Source organism: Hemiscyllium ocellatum, chromosome 30 (assembly GCF_020745735.1).
Source record: "Hemiscyllium ocellatum isolate sHemOce1 chromosome 30, sHemOce1.pat.X.cur, whole genome shotgun sequence".
In the NCBI taxonomy this organism is placed as follows: Eukaryota; Metazoa; Chordata; class Chondrichthyes; order Orectolobiformes; family Hemiscylliidae; genus Hemiscyllium; species Hemiscyllium ocellatum.
This window is the reverse complement of record NC_083430.1, coordinates 44,420,654-44,440,471: the sequence shown is the minus strand read 5'-3', so window position 1 is coordinate 44,440,471 and position 19,818 is coordinate 44,420,654. Positions and strand designations below refer to the sequence as shown.

The following is a 19,818-nucleotide window of genomic DNA, read 5'->3' as shown; positions in this document are numbered from 1 at the left end:
TAAAACCTCACTAGATACAGACAAGATTTCCATAGGGCTGGAGTTCTGCAAACACTTTACCATTAGTCAAAATGCATGCAAGAAATTGGCCAAATAATTATAGGCTGGTCAATCTGACCTTGCGAGTGAACAAATTACTTGAATCAATATGGAGAGACGATTAACCATTACTTAGAAAGTGGCAGATAACATCAGGAATAGTCAGAGTGGTTTTACGTGAAGATCATGTCTTACTAATAACTAAAATTTGAGGAAATAAGAAGGATTGATGAAAGGTGATATAGTGCATTTTGTGTATTTGGATTTTACTAAGGCCAAAGATTCCACATGGCAAACTGATCAGAAAAAAATAAAGACCATGAGATACAAGGTAATAAGGTAAGTCGGACCCAAAATTGGCAGGAGGAAATCGATGACATTTTTTCTTCAACTGAGAAGCTTTTCAGAGAGGTTTTACACAGGACTGGGTTAGATCCTTGACGTTTGCAATGATATTAATTTAAACTTAAATGTAGAAGGCATGAATGGGAACTTTGTAGACAACACAAAATTTGGCCATGTTGTTGACAGTAAAGATAATAGCTGTCAACTGAAGGATGATATTAATGGTTTGGTTAAGTGGAAAAGTGACAACTGAAGATCAAATCTGCAAAAGTGCAAAGTTATGCTCTTTGGAAGACAAACACTGCAATGGAACATACATGAAACAGGTAATGTTCTGAGAGGGCACTCAGAGATGTCTCAATTCCTCCACCCGGGTCCACAGCTGGAATTGTACACCATTCTGGTCTCCACATTAGAGGAAGGATATAATTGCTCTCGATAGTGAGCAGACATTTTCAATAAATTTTCCAGGCATTGAAAATCATAAGTATGAGGAAACGTTGGGTAGGCCAGTCCTGTTTTTCTGAGAAGAAGCAGCTGAGAGATGACTTAATTGAGTTGTACAAAACAATGAGGTTAAAAGTCACATAATACCAAATTATAATCCAACAGATTTAATTGGAGGCACTAGCTTTCGGAGCGCTGCTCCTTCATCAGGTGGTTGTAACCACTTGATGAAGGTGCAGCACTCCGAAAGGTGGTGCTTCGAATTAAACCTTTTGGATTATAACCTAGTGTTGTGTGATTTTTAACTTTGTACACCCCAGTCCAACACTGGCATCTCCAAATAAAAACAATGAGGGGCTTTGATAGAGTGGATAAGGAAGATATTGAAGAGCTAAATTACCAGCAGACAGAGATTTAAAACAAATTGCAGAAGTATTGTAAGGAACATAAGAAAAATGGTGGAAGTATGGAATTCAATGTCGGTTTGATGGTCGAAATAGAAGCATTCAGCTGATCAAAAGAACTGGCAAATAGATGTATAGCAAGGGAAAAATGTGAAATTTTGCATCTTGGCAGGAGAACAGAAAGAAGCATTTTAGCCAAATCTGCAGATCTCTGAGATGCACAGGGATTTGGGTTTCCTGGCACATGAAGTGCAAAAGATTAATGTGCAGGTACAACAAGTAGTTAGGAAATCTAACAGATGTTATTGTTTACTTCAAGGTGTCTGAATATAGAGGAAGAAGGTTATGCTTTAATCATACAGAAAACTGGTGAAACTACATTCAGAGTAGCATACAGTATCAATCTACTTATTTAAGGAAGCACGTTGGAAACAGTTTAGCGGAGGTTTACTGCACTAACATTTGGAATAGACAGATCAACTTATGAGAAAATGTTGAAGAGACTAAGCTTGAATCCTCTGGAGTCCAGAGAATCGGAAGAAACTTGAATGAAACATTATGCAAGGTCTTGACAAGGTAGATGTGGAAATGGCATTTCCTCTTGTCGAATAATGAAAGACCAGGGATCATTGTTGGAACAGCCCACTTATGACAGAGATAAGACAAAAATATTTCTGTTTTGAATTGTTAGAACACTCCTCCTCAAAGGAACTGAAATTGATGTACTTGAATATGCAAGTAAAATGGTAAGTAGTAAGTAAATATTTTAAATAAACCCACTCTGCTTTCCAATACAGGTGGATCATGAAAGGTAAGTGGGAAGCAAATGGGTGAAAGTGTTTGGAAATATGGAGCAAGTCAGATTAGCCATGATCTTACTGAATGCCACAGTCAATTAGAGAGGTCCAGCTGTCTAATCCAGCGCCATGTTGTAGGAGCAATGCAGAATGTTCCAAAACCTTCTCATTGCTCAGATTCTGTAAGTTTGCAATCCTAATTAATTGGGATTAATGTAATCTAATATCTTTACTAGGCCACTGGACAATAATTTTATTTTCATCAAACCCTATTGCTTCACCTGGACCTTCCACACTTTGACTGTTTTAAGGTATACTAAATCCCAAGATTAAAGTTTATCTCTAAATGTCCGATATAATTTCAAAAAACTTGACAAATTTGAGAGACTTTTGCCTCGATGAGTGCCCCTCTCGCTGCATGCAGAGGATTCAAATGTGCAGAAATCATGCATATCACTGCAGTCCATTTTGAGACCACGGAATGATCACACATCACCAAACGCAATTTTGAATTTGCCCAAGACAGAGTCACACAGCCTTATGTTCTGATATGAACTCTTCAATTGTAATGCCCAGACAGACTTTAGCTTTCAATTTGTTTATTCAACTCAGATCTAAGGAGCACCTCTTTCATAGTGCCATGATTTATTTTCATGTAGCCCAATTGACTTTCATCCGTAGTATTTGTCACTAGAAGGTTTATATATTTGCACATATAAATTCATCATTAGCAATTTGAACTTAGCTAGTGCTCCCATCCCAGTTCCTGCACTTTGCCAAGGTTTTATATACAATCACTTTTACCTTTTCCATGTATTACCGGAAAGACTGAATTTGTCATGTCTTTGAAATGTGGATTGAAAAGGTTTCAGATCTTGTCCTACATCTTTAATGAAATAGTAGCAATGGGTTTAAAATCTTGTGCTGATGGGAGATTAGCAATAGGCCATCACATATCCTTGAATACTTTTTAATCAAACAGTACATGGATGTACCTACAACAGAAGGTGCAAATCTTGACCTACTCTTGGGAAATAAGGCAGGGCAGGTCACTGAGGTGTCAGTGGGGGAGCACTTTGGGGCCAGCGACCATAATTCGATTAGATTTAAAATAGTGATGGAAAAGGATAGACCAGATCTAAAAGTGGAAGTTCTAAACTGAAGAAAGGCCATTTTCGATATATTAGGCAAGAACTTTCAAAATTGAAAATGTGTTGCTGGTTAAAGCACAGCAGGTTAGGAAGCATCCAAGGAACAGGAAATTCGACGTTTCGGGCATAAGCCCTTCATCAGGAATGAGGAGAGAGTGCAAAGCAGGCTAAGATAAAAGGTAGGGAGGAGGGACTTGGGGGAAGGGCGATGGAGATGTGATAGGTGGAAGGAGGTCAAGGTGAGGGTGATAGGCCGGAGTGGGGTGGGGGCGGAGAGGTCAGGAAGAAGATTGCAGGTTAGGAGGGCGGTGCTGAGTTGAGGGAACCGATTGAGACAAGGTGGGGGGAGGGGAAATGAGGAAACTGGAGAAATCTGAGTTCATCCCTTGTGGTTGGAGGATTCCCAGGCGGAAAATGAGGCGCTCCTCCTCCAGCCGTCGTGTTGTTATGTTCTGCCAGTGGAGGAGTCCAAGGACCTGCATGTCCTTGGTGGAGTGGGAGGGAGAGTTAAAGTGTTGAGCCATGGGGTGGTTGGGTTGTTTGGTCCGGGCGTCCCTGAGGTGTTCTCTGAAGCGTTCTGCAAGTAAGCGGCCCGTCTCCCCAATATAGAGGAGGCCACATCGGGTGCAGCGGATGCAATAGATGATGTGTGTGGAGGTACAGGTGAACTTGTGGCGGATATGGAAGGATCCCTTGGGGCCTTGGAGGGAAGTGAGGGAGGAGGCGTGGGCGCAAGTTTTACATTTCCTGCGGTTGCAGGGGAAGGTGCCAGGAGTGGAGGTTGGGTTGGTGGGGGGTGTGGACCTGATGAGGGAGTCAGGAAGGGACTGGTCTTTGCGGAACACTGATAGGGGAGGGGAGGGAAATATATCCCTGGTGGTGGGGTCCGTTTGGAGGTGGCGGAAATGACGGCGGATGATACGCTGTATACGGAGGTTGGTGGGGTGGTAGGTGAGAACCAGTGGGGTTCTGTCTTGGTGGCGGTTGGAGGAGCGGGGCTCAAGGGCGGAGGAGCGGGAAGTGGAGGAGATGCGGTGGAGGGCATCGTCGATCACGTTTGGGGGGAATCTGCGGTCCTTGAAGAAGGAGGCCATCTGGGCTGTGCGGTGTTGGAACTGGTCCTCCTGGGAGCAGATGTGGCGGAGATGAAGGAATTGGGAATATGGGATGGAGTTTTTACAGGGGGCAGGGTGGGAGGAGGTGTAGTCCAGATAGCTGTGGGAGTCAGTCGGTTTATTGTAGATGTCTGTGTTGAGTCGGTCGCCTGAGATAGAAATGGAAAGGTCTAGGAAGGGGAGGGAGGAGTCTGAGACAGTCCAGGTGAATTTGAGGTCGGGATGGAAGGTGTTAGTAAAGTTGATGAACTGTTCAACCTCCTCGTGGGAGCACGAGGCAGCGCCGATACAGTCATCGATGTAGCGGAGGAAAAGGTGGGGGGTGGTGCCAGTGTAGTTGCGGAAGATGGACTGTTCCACATATCCTACGAAGAGACAGGCATAGCTGGGGCCCATGCGGGTGCCCATGGCAACTCCTTTAGTTTGGAGGAAGTGGGAGGATTGAAAAGAGAAGTTATTCAGGATGAGGACCAGTTCAGTCAGTCAAAGGAGGGTGTCAGTGGAAGGGTACTGGTTGGTGCGACGGGAAAGGAAGAAGCGGAGGGCTTTGAGTCCTTCGTGATGGGGGATGGAGGTGTACAGGGACTGGATGTCCATCGTGAAAATAAGGCGTTGGGGACCAGGGAAGCGAAAATCCTGGAGGAGGTGGAGGGCGTGGGTGGTGTCCCGAACGTAGGTGGGGAGTTCTTGGACTAAAGGGGACAGAACCGTGTCAAGGTATGCGGAGATGAGTTCGGTGGGGCAGGAGCAGGCTGAGACAATGGGTCGGCCGGGGCATTCAGGTTTGTGGATTTTGGGCAGGAGGTAGAAATGGGCGGTGCGGGGTTGTGGGACTATGAGGTTGGAGGCGGTGGATGGGAGATCCCCTGAGGTGATGTTGGAGGCGTTGGATGGGAGATCCCCTGAGGTGATGTTGGAGGCGGTGGATGGGAGATCCCCTGAGGTGATGGAGGCGGTGGATGGGAGCATCTGCAGACCTCATTTTTTACCCGAAGAACTTTCAAAAGCTGATTGGGGGCAGATGTTCACAGGTAAAGGGACGGCTGGAAAATGGGAAGCCTTCTGAAATGAGATAACGAGAATCCAGAGAAAGTATATTCCTGTTAGAGTGAAAGGAAAGGCTTGTAGGGAATGCTGGATGACTAAAGAAATTGAGGTAAAAAGCAATGACTGCAGGAAACCAGATTCTGGATTAGTGGTGCTGGAAGAGCACAGCAGTTCAGGCAGCACCTGAGGAGCTGTAAAATTGACGTTTCGGGCTTTTTCCAAAATGTCAATTTTACTGCCCCTCAGATGCTGCCTGAACTGCTGTGCCCTTCCAGCACCACTAATCCAGAATAAAGAAATTGAGGGTTTGGTTAAGAAAAAGAAAGAAGCACATGTCTGGTAAAGACAGGATAGATTGAGTGAATCCTTAGAAGAGTATAAAGGCATTCGGAGTATACTTAAGAGGGAAGTCAGAAGGGCAAAAAGGAGACATGAGATAGCTTTAGCCAATAGAATTAAGGAGAATCCAAAGGGTTTTTACAAATACATTAAGGACAAAAGGTTAACTAGGGAGAGAATAGGGCGCCCTCAAAGATCAGCAAGGCAGCCTTTGTGTAGAGTTGCAGAAAATGAGGGAGATACTAAACAAATATTTTGCATCAGTACTTATTGTGGAAAAGGATATGAAAGACATTGAAAGTAGCTAAATACATGGTGACACTTTGCAAAATGTCCACGTTACAGAGGAGGAAGTGCTGAATGTCTTGAAACACAAAGGTGGATAAATCCCCAGGACTTGACCAGGTGTACCCTAGAACCCTGTGTGAAGCTAGAGAAGTGATTGCTGGGCCTCTTGTTGAGAGATTTGCATCATCGATAGTCACAGGTGAGGTGCTGGAAGACCGGAGGTTGGCTAATGTGGTGCCACTGTTTAAGAAGGGTAGTAAGGACAAGCCAGGGAACTATAGACCAGTGAGCCTGACAGCGACGGTGGGCAAGTTGTTGGAGGGAATCCTGAGGGACAGGTTTTTTTTAGATTAGATTACTTACAGTGTGAAAACAGGCCCTTCGGCCCAACATGTCCACACCGACCCGCCGAAGCGCAACCCACCCATACCCCTACATATACCCCTTACCTAACACTACGGACAATTTAGCATGGCCAATTCACCTGACCCGCACATCTTTTGACTGTGGGAGGAAACCGGAGCACCCGGAGGAAACCCACGCAGACACGGGGAGAACGTGCAAACTCCACACAGTCAGTCGCCTGAGGTGGGAATTGAACCCAGGTCCCTGGCGCTGTGAGGCAGCAGTGCTAACCACTGTACCACCGTGCCGCCCTTGTACGTGTATTTGGAAAGGCAAGGACTGATTAGGGATAGTCAACATGGCTTTGTACGTGGGAAATCATGTCTCACAAACTTGATTAATCGAGTTTTTGAAGAAGTAACAAAGAGGATTGATCAGGGCAGAGCAGTAGATGTGATCCACATGGACTCCACTAAGGCGTGCGACAAGGTTCTCCATGGGAGACTAGTTAGCAAAGTTAGGTCTCACGGAATACAGGGAGAACTAGCCATTTGGATACAGAACTGGCTCAAAGGTAGAAGACAGAGGGTAGTGGTGGAGGGCTGTTTTTCAGACTCCAGGCCTGTGAACAGTGAAGTGCCACAAGGATCGGTGCTGGGCCCTCTACTTTTTGTCATTTACATGAATGATTTGGATGCGAGCATAAGAGGTACAGTTAGTAAGTTAGCAAATGACACCAAAATTGGAGGTGTCGTGGACAGCGAAGAAGATTACCTCAGATTACAACAGGATCTTGATCAGCTGGGCCAATGGGATGAGAAGAGTTAGATGGAGTTTAATTCGGATAAATGCAAGGTGCTACATTTTGGGAAAACAAATCTTAGCAGGAGTTATACACTTAATGGTAAGGTCCTAGAGAGTGCTGCTGAACAAAGAGACCTTGGAGTGCAGGTTCATAGCTCCTTGAAAGTGGAGTCGCAGGTAGATGGGATAGTGAAGGCAGCGTTTGGAATGCTTTCCTTTATTGGTCAGAGTATTGAGTACATGAGTTGGGAGGTCATGTTGCGGCTGTACAGAGCATTGGTTAGACCACTGTTGGAATATTGCGTACAAATTCTGATCTCCTTCCTATCGGAAGGATGTTGTGAAACTTGAAAGGGTTCAGAAAAGATTTACAAGGATGTTGGAGGATTTGAGCTATAAGGAGAGGCTGAACAGGCTGGGGCTGTTTTCCCTGGAGCATCGGAGGCTGACAGGTCACCTTATAGAGGTTTACAAAATTATGAGGGGCATGGTTAGGATAAATAGACAAAGTCTTTTTCCTGGGGTGGGGGGAGTCCAGAATTAGAGGACATAGGGTGAGAGGGGAAAGACATAAAAGGGACCTAAGAGGCAACCTTTTCACGCAGAGGGTGGTGCATGTATGGAATGAGCTGCCAAAGGAAGTGGTGGAGGCTAGTACAATTGCAACATTTAAAAGGCATTTGGATGGGTATATGAATAGGAAGGGTTTGGAGGAATATGGGCCGGGTGCTGGCAGGTGGGATTAGATTGGGTTGGGATATCTGGTTGGCATGGACGGGTTAGACCAAAGGGTGTGTTTCTGTGCTGTACATCTCTATGACTCATAACATATTTCAGTAATTCCTTCAATAAGCTTTACAAGTTCATTACTATTAACTAACCTTGTAACCTTTAGTAGGATTTTAAATCTATGATGAGAAATGAACAAATTGTTAGTGCCATTTTCAGACAAAATTCTTTTCTTTTTTCAGGTTCCTATCACCTGGTACCATTCAAACTTTACATTCTGATGACAAATGCCAGAGTTTACTGAAGGGATGCAATCATATCCTGATTGTGTAAATTGCAGACATGCTGATTTTGCACAAATAACTACTTTACCAAGTCTTACGTCCAATTTAGTTTGTGCCTTTTCCAGGAATGGCTTGCTCTTAAAGAAAGGGATTTACATTTGCACTAAGTGGCGATTTATCCCAGCTAATCAGTAGGAATCACCACACCATATAGTAAGCTCAAAAAGGTATCCCTGAACCTGAAGCACACCTTCCACCTTTGTTAGCCTTACTTTGATCCTGACTACTGATTCTAAATGACATTTCAATTATTCCATCCCATATACTGAGGACATGTAAACAGTCAAAAATGGCACAATTAAATAAATCCACTCATTATGTATTACTGCAGAGCCATTTCTTGTGACCATACAATTTTCTCAGACTGATGAACATTGCTCCTTTTCACTTTTGAACCTCCAATGTCATGCATCACCATGAAAACCTTGGTATTATTTCAGTAATATTTTTTTCCAAAATAGAACTAGTCATATTTGGAAACACAATTCCCATAAGTTCTTCCAGCTCTACAAAAACAAATAAAAGGTCATCACCCTTATTCCTCTTGACTATAATTCTTTAATGTTCTTGACACCTATGCCCCATATCTGACCCATGCCCCAGGCCAGAACCCCTCAAAAGATTATGGTAGTCCAGACCCTCACCTTTTTTTAGTTTAAAGGCAGGTGTGGTGTGGATATTTCAGGAGCTGGTTAAACCACTCAGCTTTAAGCAAAACAGAACTAACAAAACACTACGATTGAAACATGAACAAAAGAGTACAGAATTTAGAACAACAGCTTGTTTGAAAACCCAACCAACTCAATATCACAATAACGAAGGAGCTGTTCCAATCCCCACAACATCTTGCAAACACACCCTTCAGGAAAAGGTAAAATCAAATACAGGCTCTTATGAGCAGGAGATGTTTCAGAGAGAAAGTTCAGGCAAGAAACATCTGCTGAAGCATGAAACCTCTGTTCACTGTAGTCAGTTCTCTTGGTCACCAGCAGTTTCTGCCTGCCTGTTAAAGCTAAACCAAACTAGAAAAAACATGAACTGAGAACTAGACATCCCCTTTCATTGACAACTGATTTAACAAAAACCTAAAGGCCTCCTCTGACTGTTGATTTAGGCAGTTTCTATTCGCCATTTCAGTACCACTGTCTTTACAACCCCTCTTGAAAAATCCAAAGACAAAATAATCTTCTTAAAATGACTATCACCTGATGAAGGAGCATCGCTCTGAAAGCTAGTGTGCTTCCAATTAAACCTGTTGGACTATAACCTGGTGTTGTGTGATTTTTAACTTTAAAAGGACAGCATCGTCATATTGCGCACTGAATTGGGAAAAGGACTACAATTCAACATAGGACTGGGGAAGGAGTTGCTGCACTTCTAAATAACCAATGACTGAAACTAAGTGTGTGTGATGTTTACATTGCTGTTTTGGTCATGCAATGGCAGAAACATTTCTAAACTGGCCAGCTGCAGGGACCGGTGTACAAAAATGAAACCAGAGTACAAAATGAGACCGGGGTGACAACAGGTTGTGCAGATGTGACTAGTTGCGAATACCAAAGGGCATCAGCACATCAAAACTGTCTGACTGGTTCATAGGTAGCTAAGCAGCTTGTAGTCATGAACCATACAGTAAAAAGACCTCAGACCTCTGGAAGGAGAGGTGATGACTCCCTCCAGTAAAACACTGGAAGTCAAAAAAAAAAGTCCATTGCTTACTTCCCACCAGTCGCTATGAGTTATTGTTTTTAACCAGCAAGTCGGATTTTATATTTTGTGATGTTCCCAATGATAAGGGAGTCCAGAACAAGGGGTCACAATTTAAGGATCTGGGGTAGACCATTTAGAACTGAGATGAGGAGAGATTTATTATTTAAACCAGAGAGTGGTGAGCTGGTGTCTTGTTTCTGTCACAGAAAGCACTTGAAACCAGAACACTAAATATTTGAGGAATTATATGCAACTTTTAAGGCTAAAGGGATCAATGGTGATAGGGAGAAAGTGGGAACAAAACACTGAAGTGGATGATCATCCATGATCATATTGAACAGCAGGTTCAAAATGGCTGAATGATCTACTTTTACTCCTATGTAAACCAATCACTTTGTGCCACTGGTTAAATGAAAGGAAATGAAGTAAATGATAGGGAAAGGAAGGATTGGGGGAAAAAAAGCAACACTCGATCAAATTCTGAGAACTCATGATTTGAATCACAAGTTTTTTTTTCATTCCCTCTACCCATAATGTCCACATTCTTCTGTCTGTGAGAGAGGGGATTTTAGACTGGGATTAGAGTTTTAACTATATTAGAGTTGTATGCCACAACTCAGTTGTTTACCTGTAGTTAGATTTTATTTGTAATAATCAAGGAATCTTAAGGACAGAACCATTGACTGAGGTTACAAAATACATGGACGATCAGTCAATGGGGACATTGCATACTGTGAAAAACATTTTTAACTCTAATGACTCCAGGAATAGCAGGGCTTGACTTCCAACACATTATCCCAATAAGGCATAGCCAAATATTAAATGAATTCAAGCCATATGGTAAGAAGTACAAAACACTGGTCTTTTCCTTTATAGCAAGTTTATTCACACTAGATCTCTGCCTCCTCACTATAAATCCAGTGTACGAGTATGATATGAAAGAGTTAATTTGCTCTGCTGACCTGCAGGAAATTGGATGTCCCAATGCTAGGATGGGATGCCTCTGACTTACAGGTAAGTTATAAGAAATTACCTTATCTATTATCCAGAGCTTTTTACATGGCCATTTCCTTGCCAATCAAAAGCCTATTTACATTTTCATCCCCTATTCAGAAATCAATAAGAATATTATAATTGGAATTCTGACTATTCCCTGTAGTTTAAAAAAAATACAATTTACTTACACCAGATCTGGCCATTAAGGGATGAAAAGAAATTACAATATTTCTGGAGATGAAGTGGTCACTGCATTGTGTTTTGAGTAGTATGTGACTGTGAGGGAGCAGCTGGGGGTTATCTTGTGAGCATTATTAATTATGATGTAAAGATTTTGTATAAAGGAAGTACTGGTTCCCTTGTTCAGAGAGAGCTTTTGCTACGACCTCGTAAGCCCTGCGAGGTATGTGTTAAAGGTTCCTCCAGAAAGCTTGTAACTGTGCTGTATTTAATAAATTTAGTTGTTGTTCACAGAAGTTGGTGTCTGCAGTTGCATCAATGTAAGAATCTCAGGATAAAAAGAACCTAATACCAGCTGACATTTTCACACAGGTAGCCCTTGATCAACACAGCAGTTAGGTTCCTGAAAATCACTGTGATAAGCAAAACTGCATTATTTGAAACATATTCTCACAGAACCTCATGCACATGTTCCCAGAACATCATATTAAGTATAACTTTAGTACAAAATAGCAAAACAAACTTAATACATAAAAAGAACACATGTATCTCACTTTATATACAAGATTTCTTATCCAGAGGTGGAAGGCTATGGACATATCCAGCATTAGTGGAGGCAGACAATCAGCAAAATGAGCTGAGTGAACAGGAACCTACCCATAAATGTGGAATTTTGGCGTGCATTTATTCCTCTGCACTGCTGGATGTTGGGCAAGAAATATATTATTGTAAATCAGGGACATTTATTTGAATCATAGGTAGAAAATATTGTGGTACCAAATTTAACAACAACATTGAAAATGAAATTAAGTAAATAATTATGAAGGAAAAGATTGCTGGCTACAGGACAGGAACGGAGTGGAATAAATTGTTTGCCTCCAACAAACTGACATGAGGGCTAAATGGTCTTGTATGCTTTACCACTAACATTTTATTCATGAAGGGTTTCCATATGTGCTTATTGATGGAATATTGCCAGATTAAAAATTTATCAAAAAATTATCACAGTACAATTGTTATTGAATTTTTAAAAATTGCATGTTTTTCAAACTTTCACTACCATACAGGGAAGTTTGATACTTGACATTATATTTAATGCGATCTTTGAGAAGATTGTAGCTCAGGTTGAGGTTCAGGTTGTAAGTTTGCTCGCTGACATCTTCTCAGACCTTTTGTCACCATGCTAGGTAACATCATCAGCGAGCCTCCAGTGAAGTGCTGGTGTTCTGTCCTGCTTTCTATTTGTGTGTCTTGGTTGGTTGTGGTGGGTGATATCAGTTTTGGTTCTTTTTCTTAGGGGTTGGTAAATGGGGTCCAAATCGATGTGTTTATTAATGGAGTTCTGGTCTGAATGCTAGGCATCTAGGAATTCCCGTGCGTGTCTCTGTTTAGCCTGTCCTAGGATAGATGCGTTATCCCAGTCAAAGTGGTTTCCTTCTTCATCTATATGTAAGTGTACTAGTGATAGTGGCTCATGTCTTTTGGTGGCTAGTTGGTGTTAGTGAATCCTGGTGGCCAGTTTCCTGCCTGTTTGATGTAGGGTATTTTGTATATGACATGCTTTTTGCTGACTGTTGATACATGGTTCTTTGGGTTCATAAGTAGCTGTTTCAGCATGTTAGTAGGTTTGTGGACTACCATGACATCAAGGGGTCAGAGTAATCTGGTAGTCATCTCCAAGATATCTTTGATGTATGTTAGTGTGACTAGAGTGTCTGGACATATTGTGTCTTCTTCTTTGGGTTTGTTGTTTGAGAATCAGTGGACTGTGCTCATCGGCTACCTGCTGTTCTTGAATATGCTGTATCGGTATTTTTCTTTTGCTGCTCATAGTTCCTGGGTGATGCAGTGTGTTGAGGTCCACTTAAATGATGTCCTGATGCAACTCCACTTGTGGGTGTTGGGATGATTGCTCCTGAAGTGAAGTATCTGGTCAATGAGTGTTGCTTACCTGCAGTCGCTGATCTGCAGTTCTCCATTGACTGTTAGTTCCACTGTGACATTTAGGAAGGCGAGTCTTGTTGTTCGCTTCCTCTTTAATGAAATTTATGCCAGTAAGGATGTTGTTGATGATATTGTAGTTTCCTCTAATTTGTTCCATTTCATGATGACAAAGGTGTCATCCATATAGAGAAGTGGGGTGTGTTGGATCCATCAGGTTTAATTCTTTGGGGATTTCTTGTTAATTTCACCTGATTTATGGAGTTTCTTCAGTGTTGTTGTGATACAGCTTTCTAGCTGTGGAGTTGGATCTATCGCCACCTGTTGGTACATGTCGGTGAGTATGGAGTTTGCCTTTTCAATGTACTGTGCTCTGTTTAAGATGATGGCCTTGTGCCCTTTGTCTGCAGGTAGGGCTTTCCTTTCCTGTGTGTTGAGGGTGTTTCCATCTTTCTTCCTGCTTAGTGTTGATGCTACTGTTTGTTGGATGGTCTGATGGTCTGCTTGGTTTCTTCCGTGAGTCCATTATCTTTCAGGATTGATTCCAATGCTGCTAGGAAGTCCTTTTTGTCTACGTCTAAGTAGTTGTAGTTCATCCCTCTTACTAGGATGGCTTTCTCAGTGTCTGTTAGTGGACCGATTGTTAAAACAACAAACCGAAACAAGTAGACACAACATGCTCAGAGATCCTAGCCACATGACCATACATCAAAATCTTCTCGGAGATGACAACCAAACTACTCCAACCCTTTGGCATCAAGGTAGCCCACATATCTACCAACACACAAACAGCTACTGATGAACCTAAAAGGACCCTGTACCAACAACTAGCAAAACAAATGTCATATACAAAATAGTCTGCAAGGTGTAACAAAAACTACATTGGACAGACAGGTGAGAACCTGGCCACCAGGACACATGAATACCAACCAGCCACCTTACTAGTATCCTTACACCAATAACAAAAGAATGATACCACTTCGACTGGGACAACACTTTCATCCTAGGACAGGCTAAACAGAGACATGCACAGGAATTCCTAGAGACCCTGCATTCAAACCGAAACTCCATCAATAAACACATGGGGTCCGGACCCCATTTACCAACCTCTGAGAAAAAGAACTGGAGTTAATATCATCCACCTTAACAGACCAAGACACACACATAGCAAGCGGGACAGAACACCAGCACTTGTCCGGAGGCTCATTGATGATGTTACCTAGCATGAATTAAATTGAATCGAATTGACTTTATTGTCACATGCACCGAGGCATCGATAAGTGCACAATAAGTAAACAGCAACGAAAACAAAAACACAGGTACATGTGAATGTTAAGAGTTTGAGAGTCCATTCAGTATTCTAACAACAGTAGGGTAGAAACTGTTGCGAAACCAGCTTGTGCATGTGTTCAGCTTTCTGTATCTTCTCCCCGATGGTAGAAGTTGCAGAAAAATATTGCTAGGGTGGGATGGATCTTTAAGAATTTTGGCAGCCTTTCCTTGACAGGGGGCCTGGTAGATGGATTCTATAGATAGGAGGTTGGCCTTTGTGATCGTCCAGGCCGAGTTCACCACTCTCTGTCACCATCTCCGATCTTGGATGGTACAGTTGCCATACCAGGTAGTGATACATCCAGATTGAATGCTCTCTATGGCGCACCCACAAAAGTTGGCAAGGGTATTCGCCGTCATGCCAAAAATCCTCAGCTGCCTGAGGAAGAAGAACTGTTGTTGGGTCTTTGTAACCAGTGCGTCCACATGAAGAGTCCAAGAAAGCTTGTTGTGGATGACCACTCCCAGGAGCTTGACACTCTTCACTCGTTCCAACTCTGTGCTGTTAATGTGTAGGAGGATGAGTCACATCCCGCCAAAAGTCAATAATGAGTTCCTTGGTTTTGCTGGCATGAAGAGCTAGGTTATTCTCAGTGCACGATTTTTCCAGGTGTTGCATCTCCCTTCTCCAGGTTTTTTCATCGCCATCTGAGATTCGGCCAACTATGATGGCATGGTGATGAAACATCTGAGAATTAAACCTACCAGCTCAGCAAGCAAACTTACATTTCAGCAAGATAATAACACCTTGAAACTATAGTAAGATTAACGCCTTTTAGTCAACTGGCATCAATTTAAATCAAAAATAGTAACTAAATATTCTGACAGCAATGTGTCAAAAATAGCAGTGTTACTATTTTTCATAAGTCTGATAATGGCAAACTGCATAGACATGACAACTGGAAAAATGGGACCATAAGTTGTAGGAGCTGGAGGACATTTGACCTATCAGGTCTGCTCCACCATTCAATATTCTGATAATCCTTAACTTCAGTTTCCTGATATTTATCTGTAATACTTTATTTATAAAAATACTTAATGATCCATCCTGTACAACCACCTCAATGTCAGAGATGTTACAGCACAGAAACATACCCTTCGGTTCAACTCTTCCATGCTTACCAGATATCCCAACCCAATCTAGCATCCGACCCATATCCCTCCAAACCCTTCCCATTCATATACCCATCCAAATGCCTTTTGAAATTCTGCAGTTGTACCAGCCTCCACCACTTCCTCTGGCAGCCCATTCCACACATGTACCATCCTCTGCGTGAAAAAGTTGCCTCTTAAGTCTCTTTTATATCTTCCCCTCTTACCCTAAACCTATACCCTCTAGTTCTGGACTCATGGATCCTATCCATGCCCCTCATGATTTTATAAACCTCTATAAGGTCACCTCTCAGCCTCTGACGCTCCAGGGAAAACAGCCCCAGCCTATTCAAACTTTCCATATAGCTCAAATCCTCCAACCCTGGCAACATCCTTGTAAATCTTTTCTGAACCCTTTCAAGTTTCACAACATCATTCCGATAGGAAGGAGACCAGAACTGCATACAATATTCCAAAAGTGGCCTAAGCAATGCTCTGTACAGTGCAACATGACCTCCCAATACTCTGACCAATAAAGGAAAGCATGCCAAATACCTTCTTCACTATCCTATCTACCTGCGACTCCACTTTCAAGGAGCTATGAACCTGCACTCCAAGGTCGCTTTGTTCAGCAACATTCTCTAGGACATTACCATTAAGTGTATAACTCCTGCTAAGATTTGCTTTCCCAAAATGCAGCACCTCATATTTATCTAATTTAAACTCCATCTGCTACTCCTCAGCCCATTGGCCCACCTGATCAAGATCCTGTTGTAATCTGAGGTACCCTTCTTTGCTGTCCACTACACCTCCAATTTTGGTGTCATCTGCAAACTTACTAACTATACCTCTTATGCTCACATCCAAATCATTTTTATAAATGATGAAAAGTAGTGGACCCAGCACCGAACCTTGTGGCACTCCACAAGGCCTCCAGTCTAAAAAACAAACCTCCACCACCACCCGCTGTCTTTTACCTTTCAGCCAGTTCTGTATCCAAATGGCTAGTTCTCCCTGTATTCCGTGAGATCTAACCTTGCTCACCAGTCTCCCATGGGGAACCTTGTTGAACGCCTTACTGGAATCCATATAGATCACATCTACCACTCTGCCCTCATCTATCTTCTTTGTTACTTCTTCAAAAAACTCGATTAATCAAGTTTGTGAGACATGATTTCCCATGCACAAAGCCATGTCGACTATCCCCAATCAGTCCTTGCCTTTCCAAATACATGTGCATCCTGTCCCTCAGGATTCCCACCAACATCAGGGCCACTGGTCTATAGTTCCCTGGCTTGTCCTCACCACCCTTTTTAAACAGTGGTGCCACATTAGCCAACATCCAGTCTTCCGCACCTTACCTATGACTATCAATGATGCAAATATCTCAGCAAGAGGCCCATCAATCACTTCCCTAGCTTCCCACAGAATTCTAGGGTACACCTAATCAGGTCCTGGGGATTCATCCACCTTTATGCATTTCAAGACATTCAGCACTACTTCCTGTGTAATGTGGACATTTTTCACGATGTCACCATCTATTTCCCCTACATTCTATATCTTCCACATCCTTTTTGATGGGGGTACAAGCGAATGAAGAGAGAATAAGAACATAAAACTGCTTGCAGCTATTGAACAAACATATTGAAGAAATGTTAAAATGCTCCAAAGCTGAAATTTAGGGCTCTTTCTGATGCATAGTACCCTCATCCCTCCATAAACAGGCTATTTCAAGATCAGTATCATTGTAATGCTGAAGCTAAGATATATAACCTGCTTTGAAATGCAATTCACAAAACCGGTCGAAAAGTTTCTGTATTTGGGCATCCTATGATGTATGCCACTTGTTATGGTCTCCACTGTACAGCTCAAAAAATATTTTCACACTGAGTTGCTTCAAATGCAAGGATTTAATTGCACTACAAGGGCAAAAGGGACATCTGGAATTTTGGGAATACAAGTCCAGCTCCTTCACCAAACTTTAAGATTAAGAAATAAATAGGGAGCATGGAGAAGAAAATTAAATTGTGTTAAATCAAATACAGACAAATAATGAGAGGAAAAAACTCTGGATTAAGAAAATGCAAAAGAAAATTAATATGTTTTAAAAATCTCCACAGAACTTCACAAAAAGGATTTAGATTATTCGCTGAGTCAGGGAGGGTGACTTGCATGATCAGCTACAAGACTGAACATTATCTATTGAGTTTAATGGGCAATTAATGTAATTGCAGCTACTTTATACAATTAAAGATATTAAATTGAGAGATGCTGCTTTCATAAGATTGACATGCAGTGCCCAACAAGGATTTTCAATTCATAGGCCATCTGTTCATTACAGATAGATGCTGAGTGATTTGTAGGTAAAATCAATGACTGCAGATGCTGGAAATGAGATTGTGGATTAGAGGTACTAGAAAAGCACAGCAGTTCAGACAACATCCAGAAGCTGAGTGATTTGTGCAATGATAACTGAAAGCTTCATTCACAAGTTAAAACAGAAATAAACATTGAGGGAGATTTAAAATGCTTTCAAGAAGATTTGAATAGAATTCGCAGATGGCAAGAACATAGATGGAACATGATGTGGAAAAATTAGAGATTATCAACTTTGGTAGGAAAAGCAGGAGATTTCTTAAATGGTGAGAGATCAGAGAGGACAGGTGCATAAACGGATTAAGCTGTCCTTATCGATAAGTCACTGATGGCTGATAAGCAGGTGCAGCAAGCTATCAGAAAGGCTAATAGTCCATTAGTCTTTATTGCAAGAGGATTTGAAAACAGGAGTAATGAAGCTTTGCTTCAATTGTACATGAATTTGGTTAGACCACACCTGGAGTACTTTGTGCTATTTTGATCTCCTTATATTGGGAAAGGTATGATGGTTATTGAGGGTAGGCAACAAGGGTTCACCAGATTTTGTTCCTGGGATGTGCTATATGTAGGCAGCGTCTTTTTTGGGCTGAATTTGTACTTGCAGACTTACATTGTATTTTGCTCAAAAACTGCATGAATCCATGTAAGACTCCGCTAAATCATTTTTAAAAATTAGAATCAGTCTAAATATTATGGCACAGACAACAGCACACAGGGGGCGAACACCTTCAACATATTATCTGGCTGACACCAATTGTTAAGGTTAACCTAAGAATGTAACTTTTAAAAAAGGTTTTGCGACTTACATACGAAAGAAGTGAAACTAACATGGTCATTCTAACAGATGAGAGACTTAACAAACAATCAAGGTATTTTTCAATGTATAATTTCAGTTACATCACACTGTAAACTTTTGATATAAATTCTGTGTCTTACAGCTGTGTACTCCACAACCACCTGATGAAGGAGCAGCGTTCCAAAAGCTCGTGCTTCCAATTAAACCTGGTGCTGTGTGATTTTTAACTTTGTACACCCCAGTCCAACACCGGCATCTCCAAAGCATATACACGAGTAATAGTCGATCTCATGCAAAAGTTTACCCCCTACTTTTGGCCAATTAACCTGGAATTTTCCAGGTATCTCACGAAACGTCAACCCTATTTTTTCACAGATAACAAATCAACTTCTGAGTCAGTGTGCCGGCCATCATGTCCCGCTCCAGCTTTCCAGTCTGCCAATTGATCTGCTCCACTGCTGGTCTTCCAATCCACTGGCTATTTTGTTCTGCTCTGGGTTTTCAGAATTACCATAATTCTTTTTTGTAAACTTTATTCCTTTAAAGATCAATTGGGCTTCTGCTAATGATATGGTATGAATTTTGGCTGGCATGAATTTCAGCCCCTCAAAAGTAGTATCCATCTAATAGTCAATCCCATATATTTAAACTTAAAAAGTAGTCAAAAAACTTTGACTATTACTCGAGTATATATGGTAGCTGTCCTGATCATTTCTTTAAAGTTAATAAAATTTTGACTCCTCTGCTGAAACTGTAAATATTTATGCTCCTGACCTGGTCTCCTTCTAGTGCCATATTTTCCTTGCAGAAACTAATTTTTAAACTTCTCTCCACCAGCTATGTCCCAACTCTAGTCTGGGACAAATAATATCAACCTTTTATTCCAAGATCACTTCATTATTTTAAACTTCTCAGGAACGCTACTTAGCACATGTTACTCTTTCAAAAAACTGCTCAGCACTGGAACTTGACACATGCTTCTCTTTTGAATGGCTTCCCAGACCAGACTGAATCAATTTGGAAAATACTCCCCTTGCCCCTCTGCACAATTCCCTGGGTAATTCTGGAATTCTGGGTAATTTCTTTGTGCTTGGAATTATGGGTTACTACGTTGCTGACTTAGTGCACTGGAAGGAAACTACCACTGCCATAGCTACAACTCTGTGAAGTTTTTAAAGTTTAAAACAAAGACATTTTTTCC

The 19,818-nt window shown here is 41.8% G+C and overlaps 1 protein-coding gene across 3 annotated transcripts in view; it reads right to left on the bottom strand.

Annotated features, from left to right (window-relative positions):
* Positions 1–19,818, bottom strand: part of LOC132830110 (eyes absent homolog 3-like) — a 74,617-nt gene that overhangs the window by 39,123 nt on the left and 15,676 nt on the right. The window lies entirely within an intron of this gene.